This window comes from Bombina bombina, chromosome 5, assembly GCF_027579735.1.
Source record: "Bombina bombina isolate aBomBom1 chromosome 5, aBomBom1.pri, whole genome shotgun sequence".
Classification (NCBI taxonomy): Eukaryota; Metazoa; Chordata; class Amphibia; order Anura; family Bombinatoridae; genus Bombina; species Bombina bombina.
In genome coordinates, this window is record NC_069503.1 from 497,064,392 (window position 1) to 497,085,096 (window position 20,705).

The 20,705-nt window shown below is 44.2% G+C and overlaps 1 protein-coding gene across 4 annotated transcripts in view; it reads left to right on the forward strand.

Annotated features, from left to right (window-relative positions):
• Positions 1-20,705, forward strand: part of RPRD1A (regulation of nuclear pre-mRNA domain containing 1A) — a 344,197-nt gene that overhangs the window by 39,267 nt on the left and 284,225 nt on the right. The window lies entirely within an intron of this gene.

The window sequence follows — 20,705 nt, forward strand, 5'->3', positions numbered from 1 at the left end:
GCTTTTACATTCTGCAGATTTTTTAAATCAGTGTAGCAGCTTAATTTTATCTGATTACTGGCCACTGCAGAATATATAAAGGCTGTGACATACTGCAAGCGATGTGTTGCGCAGCGTGTTGATGCAGCTGTGCGCGCTCAGTGTGTCCTGTATTTCTCCAACATAGGTGTGTCCGGTCCACGGCGTCATCCTTACTTGTGGGATATTCTCTTCCCCAACAGGAAATGGCAAAGAGCCCAGCAAAGCTGGTCACATGATCCCTCCTAGGCTCCGCCTTCCCCAGTCATTCTCTTTGCCGTTGTACAGGCAACATCTCCACGGAGATGGCTTAGAGTTTTTTAGTGTTTAACTGTAGTTTTTATTATTCAATCAAGAGTTTGTTATTTTAAAATAGTTGCTGGTATGTACTATTTACTCTGAAACAGAAAAGAGATGAAGATTTCTGTTTGTAAGAGGAAAATGATTTTAGCAACCGTTACTAAAATCGATGGCTGTTCCACACAGGACTGTTGAGAGGAATTAACTTCAGTTGGGGGAACAGTGAGCAGACTTTTGCTGCTTGAGGTATGACACATTCTAACAAGACGATGTAATGCTGGAAGCTGTCATTTTCCCTATGGGATCCGGTAAGCCATTTTTATTACAAGACAGTAAATAAGGGCTTCACAAGGGCTTTTTAAGACTGTAGACATTTTCTGGGCTAAATCGATTCATATATAAACATATTTTATTCTCCATAGCCTTGAGGAATTATTTTAATCTTGGGAATTTTGTAAAATAACCGGCAGGCACTGTATTGGACACCTTATTCTCTAGGGGCTTTCCCTAATCATAGGCAGAGTCTCATTTTCGCGCCTGTATTGCGCACTTGTTTTTGAGAAGCATGACATGCAGAGGCATGTGTGAGGAGCTCTGATACATAGAAAAGACTTTCTGAAGGCGTCATTTGGTATCGTATTCCCCTTTGGGCTTGGTTGGGTCTCAGCAAAGCAGATACCAGGGACTGTAAAGGGGTTAAATATAAAAACGGCTCTGGTTCCGTTATTTTAAGGGTTAAAGCTTCCAAATTTGGTGTGCAATACTTTTAAGGCTTTAAGACACTGTGGTGAAATTTTGGTATTCCTTCATACTTTTTCGCAATTGCAGTAATAAAGTGTGTTCAGTTTAAAATTTAAAGTGACAGTAACGGTTTTATTTTAAAACGTTTTTTGTACTTTGTTATCAAGTTTATGCCTGTTTAACATGTCTGAACTGCCAGATAGACTGTGTTCTGAATGTGGGGAAGCCAAGATTCCTTCTCATTTAAATAGATGTGATTTATGTGACACAAAATTTAGAGAAAATGATGCCCAAGATGATTCCTCAAGTGAGGGGAGTAAGCATGGTACTGCATCATCCCCTCCTTCGTCTACACCAGTCTTGCCCACACAGGAGGCCCCTAGTACATCTAGCGCGCCAATACTCCTTACTATGCAACAATTAACGGCTGTAATGGATAATTCTATCAAAAACATTTTAGCCAAAATGCCCACTTATCAGCGAAAGCGCGACTGCTCTGTTTTAGATTTGGTCATCCCAGAGAAACTATGTAAAATGGACAAGTTCCTAGAGGTCCCGGGGCCCCCCGAAGATTTTCCTATACCCAAGCGGGTGGCGGACATTGTAAATAAAGAATGGGAAAGGCCCGGTATACCTTTCGTCCCTCCCCCCATATTTAAAAAATTGTTTCCTATGGTCGACCCCAGAAAGGACTTATGGCAGACAGTCCCCAAGGTCGAGGGGGCGGTTTCTACTCTAAACAAACGCACCACTATACCCATAGAAGATAGTTGTGCTTTCAAAGATCCTATGGATAAAAAATTAGAAGGTTTGCTTAAAAAGATGTTTGTTCAGCAAGGTTACCTTCTACAACCAATTTCATGCATTGTCCCTGTCACTACAGCCGCGTGTTTCTGGTTCGATGAGCTAGAAAAGGCGATCACTAGTAATTCTCCTTCTTATGAGGAGATTATGGACAGAATCCGTGCTCTCAAATTGGCTAATTCTTTCACCCTAGACGCCACTTTGCAATTGGCTAGGTTAGCGGCGAAAAATTCTGGGTTTGCTATTGTGGCGCGCAGAGCGCTTTGGTTAAAATCTTGGTCAGCGGATGCGTCTTCCAAGAACAAATTGCTTAACATTCCTTTCAAGGGGAAAACGCTGTTTGGCCCTGACGTGAAAGAGATTATCTCTGATATCACTGGGGGCAAGGGCCACGCCCTTCCTCAGGATAGGTCTTTCAAGGCCAAAAATAAACCTAATTTTCGTCCCTTTCGTAGAAACGGACCAGCCCCAAGTGCTACGTCCTCTAAGCAAGAGGGTAATACTTCTCAAGCCAAGCCAGCCTGGAGACCAATGCAAGGCTGGAACAAGGGAAAGCAGGCCAAGAAACCTGCCACTGCTACCAAGACAGCATGAGATGTTGGCCCCCGATCCGGGACCGGATCTGGTGGGGGGCAGACTCTCTCTCTTCGCTCAGGCTTGGGCAAGAGATGTTCTGGATCCTTGGGCGCTAGAAATAGTCTCCCAAGGTTATCTTCTGGAATTCAAGGGGCTTCCCCCAAGGGGGAGGTTCCACAGGTCTCAATTGTCTTCAGACCACATAAAAAAACAGGCATTCTTACATTGTGTAGAAGACCTGTTAAGAATGGGAGTGATTCATCCTGTTCCATTAGGAGAACAAGGGATGGGGTTCTACTCCAATCTGTTCGTAGTTCCCAAAAAAGAGGGAACGTTCAGACCAATCTTAGATCTCAAGATCCTAAACAAGTTTCTCAAGGTTCCATCGTTCAAAATGGAAACCATTCGAACAATTCTTCCTTCCATCCAGGAAGGTCAATTCATGACCACGGTGGATTTAAAGGATGCGTATCTACATATTCCTATCCACAAGGAACATCATCGGTTCCTAAGGTTCGCATTCCTGGACAAGCATTACCAGTTCGTGGCACTTCCGTTCGGATTAGCCACTGCTCCAAGGATTTTCACAAAGGTACTAGGGTCCCTTCTAGCGGTGCTAAGACCAAGGGGCATTGCAGTAGTACCTTACTTGGACGACATTCTGATTCAAGCGTCGTCCCTTCCTCAAGCAAAGGCTCACACGGACATTGTCCTGGCCTTTCTCAGATCTCACGGATGGAAAGTGAACGTAGAAAAGAGTTCTCTATCTCCGTCAACAAGGGTTCCCTTCTTGGGAACAATAATAGACTCCTTAGAAATGAGGATTTTTCTGACAGAGGCCAGAAAAACAAAACTTCTAAACTCTTGTCAAATACTTCATTCCGTTCCTCTTCCTTCCATAGCGCAGTGCATGGAAGTAATAGGTTTGATGGTAGCGGCAATGGACATAGTTCCTTTTGCGCACATTCATCTAAGACCATTACAACTGTGCATGCTCAGTCAGTGGAATGGGGACTATACAGACTTGTCTCCGACGATACAAGTAAATCAGAGGACCAGAGATTCACTCCGTTGGTGGCTGTCCCTGGACAACCTGTCACAGGGGATGAGCTTCCGCAGACCAGAGTGGGTCATTGTCACGACCGACGCCAGTCTGATGGGCTGGGGCGCGGTATGGGGACCCCTGAAAGCTCAGGGTCTTTGGTCTCGGGAAGAATCTCTTCTACCGATAAACATTCTGGAACTAAGAGCTATACTCAATGCTCTCAAGGCTTGGCCTCAGCTAGCAAAGGCCAAGTTCATACGGTTTCAATCAGACAACATGACGACTGTTGCGTGCATCAACCATCAGGGGGGAACAAGGAGTTCCCTGGCGATGGAAGAAGTGACCAAAATCATTCAATGGGCGGAGACTCACTCCTGCCACTTGTCTGCAATCCACATCCCAGGAGTGGAAAATTGGGAAGCGGATTTTCTGAGTCGTCAGACCTTACATCCGGGGGAGTGGGAACTCCATCCGGAAATCTTTGCCCAAATTACTCAACTGTGGGGCATTCCAGACATGGATCTGATGGCCTCTCGTCAGAACTTCAAGGTTCCTTGCTACGGGTCCAGATCCAGGGATCCCAAGGCGACTCTAGTAGATGCACTAGTAGCACCTTGGACCTTCAAACTAGCTTATGTATTCCCGCCGTTTCCTCTCATCCCCAGGCTGGTAGCCAGGATCAATCAGGAGAGGGCATCGGTGATCTTGATAGCTCCTGCGTGGCCACGCAGGACTTGGTATGCAGACCTGGTGAATATGTCATCGGCTCCACCATGGAAGCTACCTTTGAGACGAGACCTTCTTGTTCAAGGTCCGTTCGAACATCCGAATCTGGTCTCACTCCAACTGACTGCTTGGAGATTGAACGCTTGATCTTATCAAAGCGAGGGGTCTCAGATTCTGTTATTGATACTCTTGTTCAGGCCAGAAAGCCTGTAACTAGAAAAATTTACCACAAAATATGGAAAAAATATATCTGTTGGTGTGAATCTAAAGGATTCCCTTGGGACAAGGTAAAAATTCCTAAGATTCTATCCTTTCTTCAAGAAGGATTGGAGAAAGGATTATCTGCAAGTTCCTTGAAGGGACAGATTTCTGCCTTGTCTGTGTTACTTCACAAAAAGCTGGCAGCTGTGCCAGATGTTCAAGCCTTTGTTCAGGCTCTGGTTAGAATCAAGCCTGTTTACAAACCTTTGACTCCTCCTTGGAGTCTCAATTTAGTTCTTTCAGTTCTTCAGGGGGTTCCGTTTGAACCCTTACATTCCGTTGATATTAAGTTATTATCTTGGAAAGTTTTGTTTTTGGTTGCAATTTCTTCTGCTAGAAGAGTTTCAGAATTATCTGCTCTGCAGTGTTCTCCTCCTTATCTGGTGTTCCATGCAGATAAGGTGGTTTTACGTACTAAACCTGGTTTTCTTCCGAAAGTTGTTTCTAACAAAAACATTAACCAGGAGATAGTCGTGCCTTCTTTGTGTCCGAATCCAGTTTCAAAGAAGGAACGTTTGTTGCACAATTTGGATGTTGTTCGCGCTCTAAAATTCTATTTAGATGCTACAAAGGATTTTAGACAAACATCTTCCTTGTTTGTTGTTTATTCTGGTAAAAGGAGAGGTCAAAAAGCAACTTCTACCTCTCTCTCTTTTTGGATTAAAAGCATCATCAGATTGGCTTATGAGACTGCCGGACGGCAGCCTCCTGAAAGAATCACAGCTCATTCCACTAGGGCTGTGGCTTCCACATGGGCCTTCAAGAACGAGGCTTCTGTTGATCAGATATGTAAGGCAGCGACTTGGTCTTCACTGCACACGTTTACCAAATTTTACAAGTTTGATACTTTTGCTTCTTCTGAGGCTATTTTTGGGAGAAAGGTTTTGCAAGCCGTGGTGCCTTCCATTTAGGTGACCTGATTTGCTCCCTCCCTTCATCCGTGTCCTAAAGCTTTGGTATTGGTTCCCACAAGTAAGGATGACGCCGTGGACCGGACACACCTATGTTGGAGAAAACAGAATTTATGTTTACCTGATAAATTACTTTCTCCAACGGTGTGTCCGGTCCACGGCCCGCCCTGGTTTTTTAATCAGGTCTGATAATTTATTTTCTTTAACTACAGTCACCACGGTATCATATGGTTTCTCCTATGCAAATATTCCTCCTTTACGTCGGTCGAATGACTGGGGAAGGCGGAGCCTAGGAGGGATCATGTGACCAGCTTTGCTGGGCTCTTTGCCATTTCCTGTTGGGGAAGAGAATATCCCACAAGTAAGGATGACGCCGTGGACCGGACACACCGTTGGAGAAAGTAATTTATCAGGTAAACATAAATTCTGTTTTTCATCTCTGTGTGCTCAGCTGCGTTAGGTCACGTAGCTGAGCGATCAAGTTGAAATAATTAAACTTTAGAAGCAATGCGGCGCGAAACAGCTGCTTCGCCTTGCACCGCATCGCTTTGCAGTGTGTCATAGCCTTAAGACTAGTCTTAAAGCCCGTGTACACGGATAAAATCCCTATCCATTTGGATCCCCTCTCCCTCCCTCCTTCCACTTCCCTGATGCTCTCAACTTTTTCTTTCTGTAGTGCAGCGGTCCCACCCTCTCTGCTGTCTGATCCTTCCTTATGGCCAGGTATGTTTGTCTCGCGCTGCAGTCTCTACTGCGCATGACTGCATTGGACAAACATACCTGGCCTTTTATAATATAGGATAAAGAATACTTATTACTTTTTGAAGTGCCCCTTGACTGAGAAACAATGCAAATGTTGCTAACAAAATGACAGTTCAATTTATCTTATACATAGATCTTTAACAATAAAGTGTACAATTTCTCTTGTTAAGTGTATCCAGTCCACGTATCATCCATTACTTGTGGGATATTCTCCTTCCCAACAGGAAGTTGCAAGAGGATCACCCACAGCAGAGCTGCTATATAGCTCCTCCCCTCACTGCCATATCCAGTCATTCTCTTGCAACTCTCAACTAAGATGGAGGTCGTAAGAGGACTGTGGTGTTTTATACTTAGTTTATTTCTTCAATCAAAAGTTTGTTATTTTTAAATGGTACCGGAGTGTACTGTTTATCTCAGGCAGTATTTAGAAGAAGAATCTGCCTGCGTTTTCTATGATCTTAGCAGAAGTAACTAAGATCCTTTGCTGTTCTCACATATTCTGAGGAGTGAGGTAACTTCAGAGGGGGAATAGCGTGCAGGTTTTCCTGCAATAAGGTATGTGCAGTTAAAATATTTTTCTAGGGATGGAATTTTCTAGAAAATGCTGCTGATACCGAAGTAATGTAAGTAAAGCCTTAAATGCAGTGATAGCGACTGGTATCAGGCTTATTAATAGAGATACATACTCTTATAAAAGTGTATTTTAAAACTTTGCTGGCATGTTTAATCGTTTTTTTACATATGTTTGGTGATAAAACTTATTGGGGCCTAGTTTTTTCCACATGGCTGGCTTGAATTTTGCCTAGAAACAGTTCCCTGAGGCTTCCCACTGTTGTAATATGAGTGGGAGGGGCCTATTTTGGCGTTTTTTTGCACAGCAAAAATTACAGACACAGACATCCAGCTTCTTCCTGCATGATCCAGGACTTCTCTGAATGGCTCAAAAGGCTTCAAAACTCGTATTTAGGGAGGTAAAAAGCCACAGTAGAGCTGTGGCAGTTGTTGTGACTGTTTAAAAAACGTTTGTTATTCCGTTTTTGGTATTAAGGGGTTAATCATCCATTTGCAAGTGGGTGCAATGCTCTAACTTATTACATACACTGTAAAAATTTTGTTAGTGTAACTGCATTTTTTCACTGTTATTTCAAAATTTGGGAAAATTTGTGTTTCTTAAAGGAGCAGTAACGTTTTTTATATTGCTTGTAAACTTGTTTTAAAGTGTTTTCCAAGCTTGCTAGTCTCATTGCTAGTCTGTTTAAACATGTCTGACACAAAGGAACCTACTTGTTCATTATGTTTGAAAGCCATGGTGGAGCCCCATAGGAGAATGTGTACTAAATGTGTTGATTTCACCTTAAACAGTAAAGATCAGTCTTTATCTATAAAAGAATTATCACCAGAGGGTTCTGTCGAGGGGGAAGTTATGCCGACTAATTCTCCCCACGTGTCAGACCCTTCGCCTCCCGCTCAGGGGACGCACTCTAATATGGCACCAATTACATCAGGGACGCCCATAGCGATTACCTTGCAGCCCCAAGGCAGAACATGCAGTGATCTGAGATGTCATCGCAGAAAATGCAGTATGTCTGCAGAAAGAACAGGGCACATGCAGGAACTGTTACTGCTTTAACTTTGCAGCACTGCTCCACATCAGGCTGTTCTCTTCAAAAAGAGCTTTGCTCTGGCAGCACTGTGTAAGTTTTTCTTAACACAGCGCATCCACAGTGCTGTTTAAAGTGAAAAGTCAAATATGCAGTATTGACTGGCTCTGCAGTGTTCACTGGCTCTCAGCCCCCTAACTTTTCCCAGTCGGCAAAGGTGTGTTTTCTGAGTGACATTCTTATGAGCAATGCACCTTTTTTATTACTACATTTCTATGCTAGATTGAAAGAAAAGGAAACACATGTATTCAAGAGACATTTTGCAATTATTATTTTTTTGTCTGATGCTAATTTGCAATCCGATTTTCAACTGCTGCATTATATTATAAAACGTTTACAATTGCTTTATTCTCCAGTTAATCAACACATTGCAACTGAATTGGTGCTTTAGTGTTACTGCCTAATCTAAAATTGAATTTTATTTTAAAATAACCTGCAGAAAAATGTTTAAAAAAAAATCTCATCGCAGAAAGTGTAAAAAACTTCTGCCTCTGGGCCTTGCAGGACATGGCTGCAATCATGAATAATACCCTGTCAGAGGTATTATCTAGATTGCCTGAATTAAGAGGCAAGCGCGATAGCTCTGGGGTTAGGAGAGATACAGAGCACGCAAATGCTGTTAGAGCCATGTCTGATACTGTGTCACAATATGCAGAACATGAGGACGGAGAGCTTCAGTCTGTGGGTGACATCTCTGACTCGGGGAAACCTGATTCAGAGATTTCTAATTTTAAATTTAAGCTTGAGAACCTCCGTGTATTGCTTGGGGAGGTATTAGCTGCTCTGGATGACTGTAACACAGTTGCAATTCCAGAGAAATTGTGTAGGCTGGATAGATACTATGCGGTGCCGGTGTGTACTGACGTTTTTCCTATACCTAAAAGGCTTACAGAAATTATTAGCAAGGAGTGGGATAGACCCGGTGTGCCCTTTTCCCCACCTCCTATATTTAGAAAAATGTTTCCAATAGACGCCACTACACGGGAATTATGGCAGACGGTCCCTAAGGTGGAGGGAGCAGTTTCTACTTTAGCAAAGCGTACCACTATCCTGGATGAGGACAGTTGTGCTTTTTCAGATCCAATGGATAAAAAATTGGAGGGTTACCTTAAGAAAATGTTTATTCAACAAGGTTTTATTTTACAGCCACTTGCATGCATTGCGCCTATCACTGCTGCGGCGGCATTCTGGTTTGAGGCTCTGGAAGAGACCATCCAGACAGCTCCATTGAATGAAATTGACAAGCTTAGAACACTTAAGCTAGCTAACTCATTTGTTTCTGATGCCATTGTTCATTTGACTAAACTAACGGCTAAGAATTCCGGATTTGCCATCCATGCGCGTAGGGCGCTATGGCTTAAATCCTGGTCAGCTGACATGACTTCAATGTCTAAATTACTCAACATTCCTTTCAAGGGGCAGACCTTGAATTATAGCTGACATTACTGGAGGCAAGGGTCATACCCTTCCTCAGGACAGGGCCAAATCAAAGGCCAAACAGTCTAATTTTCGTGCCTTTCGAGATTTCATGCAGGAGCAGCATCAACTTCCTCCGCTTCAAAACAAGAGGGAACTGTTGCTCATTCCAGACAGGCCTGGAAACCTAACCAGTCCTGGAACAAGGGCAAGCAGGCCAGAAAGCCTGCTGCTGCCCCCAAGACAGCATGAAGGAACGACCCCCTATCCGGAAACGGATCTAGTGGGGGGCAGACTTTCTCTCTTCGCCCAGGCGTGGGCAAGAGATGTTAAAGATCCCTGGGCGTTGGAGATCATATCTCAGGGATATCTTCTGGACTTCAAAGCTTCTCCTCCACAAGGGAGATTTTATCTTTCAAGGTTATCAGCAAACCAGATAAAGAAAGAGGCATTCCTAAGCTGTGTGCAAGACCTCCTAGTAATGGAAATGATCCATCCAGTTCCGCGGGCGGAACACGGACAGGGATTTTATTCAAATCTGTTTGTGGTTCCCAAGAAAGAGGGAACCTTCAGACCAATCTTGGATCTAAAGATCTTAAACAAATTCCTCAGAGTTTCATCATTCAAAATGGAAACTATTCGGACCATCCTACCCATGATCCAAGAGGGTCAGTACATGACCACAGTAGACTTAAAGGATGCCTACCTTCACATACCGATTCACAAAGATCATCATTGGTTCCTAAGGTTTTCCTTTCTAGACAGGCATTACCAATTTGTAGCTCTTCCCTTCGGGTTGGCCACTGCCCCGAAAATTTTTACAAAGGTTCTGGGCTCACTTCTGGCGGTTCTAAGACCGCGAGGCATAGCGGTGGCTCCGTATCTAGACGACATCCTGATGCAGGCGTCAAGCTTTCAAATTGCCAAGTCTCATACAGAGATAGTTCTGGCATTTCTGAGGTCGCATGGGTGGAAAGTGAACGTGAAAAAGAGTTCTCTATCACCACTCACAAGAGTCTCCTTCCTAGGGACTCTTATAGATTCTGTAGAGATGAAAATTTACCTGACGGAGACCAGGTTATCAAAACTTCTAAATGCTTGCCGTGTCCTTCATTCCATTCCACGCCCGTCAGTGGCTCAGTGCATGGAAGTAATTGGCTTAATGGTAGCGGCAATGGACATAGTGCCATTTGCGCGCCTGCATCTCAGACCGCTGCAATTATGCATGCTAAGTCAGTGGAATGGGGATTACTCAGATTTGTCCCCTCTACTAAATCTGGATCAAGAGACAAGAGATTCTCTTCTCTGGTGGCTTTCTCTGGTCCATCTGTCCAAGGGTATGACCTTTCGCAGGCCAGATTGGACGATTGTAACAACAGATGCCAGCCTTCTAGGTTGGGGCACAGTCTGGAACTCCCTGAAGGCTCAGGGATCGTGGACTCAGGAGGAGAAACTCCTCCCAATAAATATTCTGGAGTTAAGAGCAATATTCAATGCTCTTCTAGCTTGGCCTGAGTTGGCAACACTGAGGTTCATCAGACTTCAGTCGGACAACATCACGACTGTGGCTTACATCAACCATCAAGGGGGAACCAGGAGTTCCCTAGCGATGTTAGAAGTCTCAAAGATAATTCGCTGGGCAGAGTCTCACTCTTGCCACCTGTCAGCGACCCACATCCCAGGCGTAGAGAACTGGGAGGCGGATTTTCTAAGTCGTCAGACTTTTCATCCGGGGGAGTGGGAACTCCATCCGGAGGTGTTTGCTCAACTTGTCTATCGTTGGGGCAAACCAGAACTGGATCTCATGGCGTCTCGCCAGAACGCCAAGCTTCCTTGTTACGGATCCAGGTCCAGGGACCCGAGAGCAACGCTGATAGATGCTCTAGCAGCTCCTTGGTTCTTCAACCTGGCCTATGTGTTTCCACCGTTTCCTCTGCTCCCTCGACTGATTGCCAAAATCAAACAGGAGAGAGCATCAGTGATTCTGATAGCGCCTGCGTGGCCACGCAGGACCTGGTATGCAGACCTCGTGGACATGTCATCTCTTCTACCATGGACTCTGCCTCTGAGGCAGGACCTTCTAATACAAGGTCCTTTCAATCATCCAAATCTAATTTCTCTGAGACTGACTGCATGGAGAGTGAACGCTTGATTCTATCAAGGCGTGGCTTCTCCGAGTCAGTCATTGATACCTTAATACAGGCTCGGAAGCCTGTCACCAGGAAAATCTACCATAAGATATGGCGTAAATATCTTTATTGGTGTGAATCCAAGAGTTACTCATGGAGTAAGGTTAGGATTCCTAGGATATTGTCCTTTCTCCAAGAGGGTTTGGACAAAGGCTTATCAGCTAGTTCTTTAAAAGGACAGATCTCTGCTCTGTCTATTCTTTTGCACAAGCGTCTGGCAGAAGTTCCCTTCGTCCAGGCGTTTTGTCAGGCTTTGGTTAGGATTAAGCCTGTGTTTAAAACTGCTGCTCCCCCGTGGAGCTTAAACTTGGTTCTTAAAGTTCTTCAGGGAGTTCCGTTTGAACCCCTTCATTCCATTGATATTAAACTTTTATCTTGGAAAGTTCTGTTTTTGATGGCTATTTCCTCGGCTCGAAGAATCTCTGAGTTATCTGCCTTACATTGTGATTCTCCTTATCTGATTTTTCATTCAGACAAGGTAGTTCTGCGTACCAAACCTGGGTTTTTACCTAAGGTGGTTTCTAACAGGAATATCAATCAAGAGATTGTTGTTCCATCATTGTGTCCTAATGGAGGTAGTAAGAGGAAAGTGTTGTAATATAGTTAGTTTTTTCTTCAATCAAGAGTTTGTTTTTAAATGGTACCGGAGTTGTACTATTTTATCTCAGGCAGCATTTAGAAGAAGAATCTGCCTGCGTTTTCTATGATCTTAGCAGAAGTAACTAAGATCCACTGCTGTTCTCACATATGTCTGAGGAGTGAGGTAACTTCAGAGGGAGAATAGCGTGCAGGGTATCCTTCAATAAGGTATGTGCAGTTTAAGCATCTAGGGATGGAATTGCTAGAAAATGCTGCTGATACCGGATTAATGTAAGTTAAGCCTAAATACAGTGATTTAATAGCGACTAGTATCAGGCTTGCTATCAGAGGTATATACTCTGATTAATGTGCAATATAAAACGTTTGCTGGCATGTTTAATCGTTTTTATATATGCTTTGGTGATTAAACTTATTGGGGCCTAGTTTTTTCCACATGGCTGGCTTGATTTTTGCCTAGAAACAGTTTCCTGAGGCTTTCCACTGTTGTAATATGAGTGGGAGGGGCCTATTTTAGCACTTTTTTGCGCAGTTAAAATTACAGACAGAGACATTCAGCTTCCCTCAGCAGTCCCCTGCATGCTATAGGACATCTCTGAAGGGCTCAAAAGGCTTCAAAAGTTGTGTATTGAGGAAGGTAAAGCCACAGTGGAGCTGTGGCAGTTGTTATGACTGTTTAAAAAACTTATTTTTCGTTTTGTTAATCTGTTTTTTGTATTAAGGGGTTAATCATCCATTTGCAAGTGGGTGCAATGCTCTGCTAACTTGTTACATACACTGTAAACATTTCGTTAGTTTAACTGCCTTTTTTCACTGTTATTTCAAATTTTGGCAAAATTTGTTTCTTTTAAAGGCACAGTAACGTTTTTTTATATTGCTTGTTAACTTGATTTAAAGTGTTTTCCAAGCTTGCTAGTCTCATTGCTAGTCTGTACAAACATGTCTGACATAGAGGAAACTCCTTGTTCATTATGTTTAAAAGCCATGGTGGAACCCCACAGGAGAATGTGTACTAAATGTATTGATTTCACTTTAAACAATAAAGATCAGCTGTTATCTTTAATAGAATTATCACCAGAGGATTCTGACGAGGGGGATGTTATGCCGACTAACTCTCCCCACGCGTCGGACCCTTTGACTCCCGCTCAAGGGACTCACGCTAAAATGGCGCCAAGTACATCATAGACGCCCATAACGATTACTTTGCAGGACATGGCGGCAATCATGGATAATACCCTGTCAGCGGTATTAGCCAGACTGCCTGAATTCAGAGGAAAGCTCTGGGGTTAGACGTAATACAGAGCGCGCAGATGCTTTAAGGCCCATGTCTGATACTGCGTCACAATATGCAGAAGCTGAGGAAGGAGAGCTTCAGTCTGTGGGTGACATTTCTGATTCGGGGAAACCTGATTCAGATATTTCTACTTTTAAATTTAAGCTTGAGAACCTCCGTGTATTGCTTGGGGAGGTATTAGCTGCTCTGAATGACTGTGACACAATTGCAGTGCCAGAGACATTGTGTAGACTGGATAAATACTATGCAGTGCCGGTGTGTACTGATGTTTTTCCAATTCCTAAAAGGTTTACAGAAATTATTAATAAGGAGTGGGATAGACCCGGTGTGCCGTTTTCCCCCCCTCCTATTTTTAGAAAAATGTTTCCAATAGACGCCACCACACGGGGCTTATGGCAGACGGTTCCTAAGGTGGAATAAGCAGTTTCTACTTTAGCAAAGCGTACCACTATCCCTGTCGAGGACAGTTGTGCTTTTTCAGATCCAATGGATAAAAAATTAGAAGGTTACCTTAAGAAAATGTTTATTCAACAAGGTTTTATCCTGCAGCCCCTTGCATGCATTGCGCCTGTCACTGCTGCTGCGGCGTTCTGGTTTGAGTCTCTGGAAGAGGCCTTTCAGACAGCTACTCCATTGACTGAAATACTTGACAAGCTTAGAACACTTAAGCTAGCTAATTCTTTTGTTTCTGAATCCATTGTTCATTTGACTAAACTAACGGCTAAGAATTCTGGATTCGCCATCCAGGCGCGTAGGGCGCTATGGCTTAAATCTTGGTCAGCTGACGTGACTTCAAAGTCTAAATTACTTAACATTCCCTTCAAGGGGCAGACCCTATTCGGGCCTGGTTTGAAGGAAATTATTGCTGACATTACTGGAGGTAAGGGTCATACCCTTCCTCAGGAATGGGCCAAATCAAGGGCCAAACAGTCTAATTTTCAGGCCTTTCGAAATTTCAAGGCAGGTGCAGCATCAACTTCCTCTGCTACAAAACAAGAGGGAACTTTTGCTCAATCCAAGCCGGGCTTGAAACCTAACCAGTCCTGGAACAAAGGCAAGCAGGCCAGAAAGCCTGCTGCTGCCTCTAAGACAGCATGAAGGAACGGCCCCCTATCCGGTAACGGATCTAGTAGAGGGCAGACTTTCTCTCTTCGCCCAGGCGTGGGCAAGAGATGTTCAGGATCCCTGGGCGTTGGAGATCATATCTCAGGGATATCTTCTGGACTTCAAAGCTTCCCCTCCTCAAGGGAGATTTCACCTTTCGAGATTATCTGTAAACCATATAAAGAAAGAGGAATTCTTATGCTGTGTGCAAGACCTCCTAGTTATGGGAGTGATCTGTCCAGTTCCACAGACGGAACAGGGACAGGGCTTTTATTCAAATCTGTTTGTGGTTCCCAAAAAAGAGGGAACCTTCAGACCCATTTTGGATCTAAAGATCTTAAACAAATTCCTCAGAGTTCCATCGTTCAAAATGGAAACTATTCAGACCATCCTACCTATGATCCATGAGGGTCAGTACATGACCACAGTGGATTTGAAGGATGCTTACCTTCACATACCGATTTACAAAGATCATCATCGGTTCCTAAGGTTTGCCTTTCTAGACAGGCATTACCAATTTGTGGCTCTTCCCTTCGGGTTAGCTACAGCTCCAAGAATCTTTACAAAGGTTCTGGGATCACTTCTGGCGGGCCTAAGACCGCGAGGTATATCAGTGGCCCCTTATCTGGACGACATCCTGATACAGGCGTCAAGCTTTCAGATTGCCAAGTCACATACGGACATAGTTCTGGCATTTCTCAGGTCACATGGGTGGAAGGTGAACGAGGAAAAGAGTTCTCTATCCCCACTCACAAGAGTCTCCTTCCTAGGGACTCTGATAGATTTTGTAGAAATGAAGATTTACCTGACAGAATCCAGGTTATCAAAGCTTCTAAAATCTTGCCGTGTTCTTCATTCTATTCCGCGCCCTTCGGTGGCTCAGTGTATGGAAGTAATCGACTTGATGGTAACGGCGATGGACATAGTGCCATTTGCGCGCCTACATCTCAGACCGCTGCAACTATGCATGTTCACTGGAATGGGGATTACACAGATTTGTCCCCTCTGCTAAATTTGGATCAAGAGACCAGAGATTCTCTTCTCTGGTGGCTATCTCTGGTCCATCTGTCCAAAGGTATGACCTTTCGCAGGCCAGATTGGCCAATTGTAACAACAGATGCCAGCCTTCTAGGTTGGGGTGCAGTCTGGAATTCCCTGAAGGCTCAGGGATCGTGGACTCAGGAGGAGAAACTCCTCCCAATACATTTTCTGGAGTTAAGAGCAATATTCAGTGCTCTTCTAGCTTGGCCTCAGTTAGCAACCCTGAGGTTCATCAGATTTCAGTCGGACAACATCACGACTGTGGCTTACATCAACCATCAAGGGGGAACCAGGAGTTCCCTAGCGATGTTAGAAGTCTCCAAGATAATTTGCTGGGCAGAGACTCACTCTTGCCACCTATCAGCAATCCATATCCCAGGTGTAGACAACTGGGAGGCGGATTTTCTAAGTCGTCAGACTTTTCATCCGGGGGAGTGGGAACACCATCTGGAGGTGTTTGCTCAATTGGTTCATCGTTGGGGCAAACCAGAACTGGATCTCATGGCGTCTCGCCAGAATGCCAAGCTTCCTTGTTATGGATCTAGGTCCAGGGACCCAGAAGCGGCACTGATAGATGCACTAGCAGCGCCGTGGTTCTTCAACCTGGCTTATGTGTTTCCACCGTTTCCTCTGCTCCCTCGACTGATTGCCAAAATCAAACAGGAAAGAGCATCAGTGATCTTGATAGCGCCTGCATGGCCACGCAGGACCTGGTATGCAGACCTAGTGGACATGTCATCCTTTCCACCATAGACCCTGCCTCTGAGACAAGACCTTATACTACAAGGTCCTTTCAATCATCCAAATCTAATTTCTCTGAGACTGACTGCATGGAGATTGAACGCTTGATTCTATCAAAGCGTGGCTTCTCCGAGTCAGTCATTGATACCCTTATACAGGCACGAAAGCCTGTTACCAGGAAAATTTACCATAAGATATGGCGTAAATACCTTCTATTGGTGTGAATCCAAGAATTACTCATGGAGTAAGGTTAGGATTCCTAGGATATTGTCCTTTCTCCAAGAGGGTTTGGAAAAAGCATTATCAGCTAGTTCTTAAAAGGGACAGATTTCTGCTCTGTCTATTCTTTTGCACAAGCGTCTGGCAGAAGTTCCAGACGTTCAAGCTTTTTGTCAGGCTTTGATTAGAATTAAGCCTGTGTTTAAACCTGTTGCTCCCCCATGGAGCTTAAACTTGGTTCTTAAAGTTCTTCAAGGAGGTCCGTTTGAACCCATTCATTCCATTGATATTAAACTTTTATCTTGGAAAGTTCTGTTTTTGATGGCTATTTCCTCGGCTCGGAGAGTCTCTGAGCTATCTGCCTTACAATGTGATTCTCCTTATCTGATTTTCCATTCAGATAAAGTAGTTCTGCGTACAACACCTGGGTTTTTACCTAAGGTAGTTTCTAACAAGAATATCAATCAAGAGATTGTTGTTCCATCATTGTGTCCTAATCCTTCTTCAAAGAAGGAACGTCTTTTACATAATCTGGACTGTTTGTTATTTACTCTGGACAGAGGAGAGGTCAAAAAGCTTCGGCAACCTCTCTTTCGTTTTGGCTTTGGAGCGTAATACGCTTAGCCTATGAGACTGCTGGACAGCAGCCCCCTGAAAGAATTACAGCTCATTCTAATAGAGCTGTGGATTCCACCTGGGCCTTTAAGAATGAGGCTTCTGTTGAACAGATTTGTAAGGTGGCGATTTGGTCTTCGCTTCATACCTTTTCAAAATTTTACAAATTTGATACTTTTGCTTCTTCGGAGGCTATTTTTGGGAGAAAGGTTCTACAGGCAGTGGTTCCTTCCATTTAAGCCTGCCTTGTCCCTCCCTTCATCCGTGTACTTTAACTTTGGTATTGGTATCCCACAAGTAATGGATGATCCGTGGACTGGATACACCTTACAAGAGAAAACATAATTCATGCTTACCTGATAAATTTATTTCTCTTGTGGTGTATCCAGTCCACGGCCCGCCCTGTCTTTTTAAGGCAGGTCTAAATTTTAATTTAAACTACAGTCACCACTGCACCCTATGGTTTCTCCTTTCTCGGCTTGTTTCGGTCGAATGACTGGATATGGCAGTTAGGGGAGGAGCTATATAGCAGCTCTGCTGTGGGTGATCCTTTTGCAACATCCTGTTGGAAAGGAGAATATCCCCACAAGTAATGGATGATCCGTGGACTGGATACACCACAAGAGAAATAAATTTATCAGGTAAGCATAAATTATGTTTTTTTAGGGATTCTCTTGGATTCAGGAGGTTGGAACTGAGAGTTAACCTTTCAAAGAGGGGTGTTTTTCTCTGGATTGTTACGTTACATCTGGGGTCTTGCTGGCTCCGTGTTGAGACTATGGTGGACCTTTTATTAGATTCCTTAGGGTCTACGGCCTTGTTGTCTGTTTCTATGGAGTTGGGTTGGCACCGTGTTCTGTTGGGATGGATGTGGCCATTCTTCCGCTCGTTTTTGAGCTGGTGCTGGGGTTCTTCTGTTCTGTTTTCAAGACCTACCGATGCTTGGGCTGGCCCGGTTGGGAGTGGGTTCTGAGATGCGTTGTCATCTTCAGAATCTAGGTTGGCATTGTAGCTAGCCCCCTGGGTTTACAAGCTGAGGGTCTTGGGTTACCATTCACCTTCGGGTTCTGGGTGTAACCTCTCTCTCTCTCTTGGGGGTGCAGTGGGTCTCGTTGAGGTTATGTGCTTCCCCTTTTGGAGCCCTGTGTGTAGGTCTAGCGGCTTCGATTGCCTGGAAGTGTGCCCTCTGTCTGGTTTTCTCCTTTTGCAATCTGTTCTCTTGCTGGCTGCTTTTTACTTCTCAGCAAGGATTCTTCTGTGTCATCCTAATGATGGCTGCGTGTTCTTGACTCAGGGTTTTTTGTCTGGGTCTGTTGCACGTTCTTTTTTTGTCTGAATACTATAGTATTCTTAGTTCTGACGATGTGAGGACTCCGTCTTCAGTTGTCTTTCGGTGCTTTTGCATGATGTTGAGAGAGAGGTTTCTCTGTTTCGAGACCCGGTCCTAAACCTCTGGTTTCTGCTTTGTCTGAGCGTAGCCTCCCCTTGTCTGTCAGGACCCATTTGGTTCTTTGTGAGCTGGGCTTGCTATTGGAGGTTTCCCTTTTATGGATTTTGTGGTGACATTTCGGTTCTTCTTTGCCTTATCCCTTGATGAGGGACCGCCTGTTGGGCGACGGTGTCTCCTGGAGGACTGTTGGCTCAGTTGAGTCCGATTTTGCGGTCTCTAGCTAGGCTTCTGGACTATCTGCGGGTCAGTGCCCTTGGGGCCTTTCCTTTTCAAAGTTTTCTCGGCTTCGGACAAAGCAGGGTTTTTGTTGGGTAGTGATTTCTGGCTTGGTGCCCTCAGAATGGGCCGCCTATTGTACCCTCTCGTTTTGGCATTCAGCCTCTTTAGCTTGGGTATTGTTTTCCCAAAAGTAATGAATGCAGCTGTAGACTCTTTCCAATTAGGAAGAAAAACATAAATTATGCTTACCTGATGATTCCCCCCACCCCCTTTTTTTTCTGCGTGGGGCGTCTTTTTTTTTTTTTTTTTTTTTGTTCTTCTGGCACCTTTTTTCACCCTGATATTTCTTCTACTGTTTATAGTTCCTCGGCAGAATGACTGGGAGATGAGGGAAATGGGAGGAGTATTTAACCCTTTGGTTGGGGTGTCTTTGCCTCCTGGTGGCCAGGTTCTTATGTCCCAAAAGTAATGAATGCAGCTGTGCACTCTTTCCAAAGGAAGAAAAGGAAATTATCACGTAAGCATAATATATGTGTTTTTTTTATTCTCTAAAGGAAAGGAATAGTCAGTAGCAGCCCAGTGGGCTGGAAGTGACACATGCGAACATGTTAATTTTATTGGTCTAAGTATTCAGCTAGTGTGTATGGAGAAAAAGATAGAGGCATGTGTGTTTAGAGAAATGTATACGATAAGGATGTCTGCTCGTTCTGCAAGCTTAGCCTTTTAAATGGGCTGTGTTTTCAATGAGCAAAAATGGCTAATGTACAAAAGTAAACCTAGAGGAGCAATTTCCGATATATATTTTATACTCTGCAATTGTACAATAAGTCATTGGAAACTCCTTGATGGTAAATCAATTTTACAATAATGCAAGAGGTTTTTAATGTCCCTTTAGTGTTTTGGCTTAAAGGGATACTAAACCCACATTTTTTTATTTAATGATTCAGATAGAGCATGCAATTTTAAGCAACTTTCTAATTTACTCCTATTATCAATTATTTTTATTGCTATCTTTATTTAAAAAGAAGGTATTTAAAGCTTAGAAGCCAGACCCTAGGTTTAGGTTCAGCACCATGGATAGCAATTACTGAAACCTGGCTATCTTCCTCTGACACTGCTTCCATTGCTGCTCTCACACACGGTGGTCTTCACTTTAGCCACACACCTAGGCCATGTGAGAGACACGGTGGCGGTGTTGGCATCTTACTCTCCCCTTCCTGCTCCTATCAGTACCTATCCCCATTTCCATCTCTCTCCTTTTCTTCCTTTGAAGTCCACTGCATTCGCCTGTTCTCCCCTCTCTCTCTGAGTGGCAGTTATCTATCGCCCCCCTGGACCAACTTCCCAATTCCTTGACAACTTTGCTGCCTGGCTTCCTTACTTTACAAATACACCTGCTCTAATCCTAGGGGACTTCAACATCCCCATTGACAACCCATCTGCCCCTGCTGCCTCTAAACTTCTCTCACTCACAATCCACCCTATTCCCTACCCACCGTGATGGACACTCAATTGATCTGGTATTCTCCTATCTCTGCGCTCTCTCTAATGTTGCATGTCCCCCATTTCCCATCTCAGACCACCATCTGCTCACCTTTAATCCTAATATAGATACTAAACCTACTTCCCCCTCTCGCCCCCGCACCAGCAGAAATCTGCACACTGTGGACGCTCCCCAAATCTTATTCAACTACACCTCCCCCACACTTCCACGATATCCTGCCCTGACCTTGCTATAACCCACTATAACAATACTCTCTCTGCTGCACTTGACACTATCGCTCCACCCCAACCTCGCAATGCCCCACGTCGTCAGCTCCAACCCTGGCACTGCCAACAAACGCGTCGCCTACAAAAATACTCCTGCACTGCTGAGCGTGTCTGGAGGAAATCCCTCTCTGAACATGATTTCATGCACTATAAGTTCATTCTCTACTCTTACACCTCTGCTCTTCGCTTAGCTAAGCAAACCTACTTCTCCTCTCTTATATCCACTCACTCCTCAAACCCTAAAA